The sequence below is a fragment of the Gossypium arboreum genome, chromosome 9 (assembly GCF_025698485.1).
Source record: "Gossypium arboreum isolate Shixiya-1 chromosome 9, ASM2569848v2, whole genome shotgun sequence".
NCBI lineage: Eukaryota > Viridiplantae > Streptophyta > Magnoliopsida > Malvales > Malvaceae > Gossypium > Gossypium arboreum.
In genome coordinates this window covers 53,978,300-53,980,609 of record NC_069078.1, presented here as the reverse complement: position 1 = coordinate 53,980,609, position 2,310 = coordinate 53,978,300, and positions in this window count along the sequence as shown.

The window sequence follows — 2,310 nt, the reverse complement described above, 5'->3', positions numbered from 1 at the left end:
TAATTTGGCACTTGAGTTATGAAACATAAAAGTGAGCTCTATCATCAATCATCAGATACACAGACCTTCAACACACCAAACATAGACAAATAGAGTCAAACATGTCCCAAAAGTGAAGCATAAAACTAACACTCTCTTTATTTCCCCTCACATGTCCTGTTGAATGGAGTTTAGCTCACATTCCCTTATCCCTTCAACATGTTTCAGGGCCTCAATGCCCAAAATCACTATAAGTATAGGTGAGTACTCACAATCCTATGGCATGCTAACTGTATCGAACAGTTTCAAGATCACAAGGCCAAAATATCTGAAACAAACACCTACCACTTACTGATTATCTGTGCAGTATCACTGCATATTTGCATATTTAGAAAAGCACTATCACTTCTATATAACATATATACATGATGTATACATTTTCACTTTCACAATACTTATCATATCCACATATCACATGCTATAGCATCTAATCCCGGTTCACATATTCACATTCACATAATTACATAAATCACAAGATAAACATAGTTATGAGAAAGCTTACACTCAGAATTTAATGTAAGGGTTTAGGCTACTACTAAATTCCCAAATAATGCATTGAATCATGTCCACAAGTAATTATTCCAAACACTCACCGATTAGACTTTTGTCGAAAAGTCGAAAGCTCAAACTAGATTTTCCTTACCTTTATCTCTACTTGTAGAAGGTTCTATCAAATTCGAAACTTCAACACAACAAATTCACACAACAATGCATCCAAAAATCAACCAAGGAATCATTACAGTCATTCAAAACATAAGCCTAAACTAAATTCTCATGTAATCGAAACTTATAACATAACAAACTTTAAATTAAAATATCTCGATCTATACTTAATTTTTTGGCCTAAAACAAATTTTGTTCTTCTTATAATTCACCTGCAACTAATTCTCAACCTTTAAACTACAATACAATACTCAATTCATAGTATCGACTTTTTCGACATGTTTTATGGCTATTTTTTGAAAATTCATTAAAACTCAAGGAATTTTTAACGAAACTTCAAAGTAGGTTTAGATACCTCTTAATTTTTATTGAAAATCTCAAATTTCACCATTAACAACACAATTTTTGGCTTTTATTTAAAACATGCAATTGAATGGCTAAAAACTTAGTTTGAAAGACTAAATAACATTTAAAACTTTTAGAAGTTGAATAGTTACCTTAGACAACAAAAAATCCAAGCATTAAATCGAAAACCTTAAAAACTCGAAAGCTTGAAAATGGAGAAAACTATGGTGAATTTAAGTGTTTTCTTGAAATATTATGGAGGTATATGTCTTGATTGATGGTAGAAATAAAAAGGAATCAAGTTTGTAGAAGAAAATTGAATGAGAGAGGCTTGGGAGAGAAAGGGACGGCAACAAAGCAAAGGGGAGAAAGCTAATGTGAATATAAGCTGTAGGTGGGGGTTATTAGGTTGATTTTTAAATTTTGGTCTAATTGCCTCCTAATAACTTAGAAATTTGACCCTTTTTCAAATAAGTCCTATTTTTAAAATTGAAGGTCTTTAAAACTTATTTTCAAAATTGATTTCAATTCCTAAAAACTCTAGTAAAACACATTACCGATAACTTTTCCAAAATTTAGAGCACTCTAAGGCTAAAATCCCTAAAATACCCCTAAAACTTTTAGGCCCTATTTTGGGGTGTTACAATGAATGTGTTTAAGTCATAAATGTTTTTTTGATTGATATACTTTTTGTATTCTGTTGAAAGTTGCCCCGACAATGGATGTGTCATCTCGTAACTCAGACCTAGTGGTGGAGTCGAGCAAGGGGTGTTACAGCTTCAATTTGAGTAGGTTTCCCATTTGGTTTAAGACTTTACTGTCAAAGGAACATAATATTTTAATAATTTTTTATGTAAATAGATGTCTTTCATTTATTGGCTAATTAGATATGTTCTTCTAGAAGTTTCTAGAACTTTCTAGAGAGTTAGAGTCAAATTAGAACTCTTCTAAAGGGTTGATTAAATACTATTTAATAAAATTATTTAACCATTAGTTAGAGTCAAATTAGAAATCTTCTAAAGGGTTGATTAAATATTATGTTAAAGGTTAGATAATTTTTTCTTAGTTAGGAAATCCATAAGAATTTTAGTTTACTTAGGCCTTAGTTAAGTTGAAATCGATTGGTTTTAGGATTTTAATTACGAATATGAATAGGAATAACTTGGTCTATAAATATGTAAGGTCGACTATATGGTGCAATTAATCCTTTACAATAATGTTAGTGCATAGTTTTGTTGTATTGATTGGTAATTTGCAAGCTAG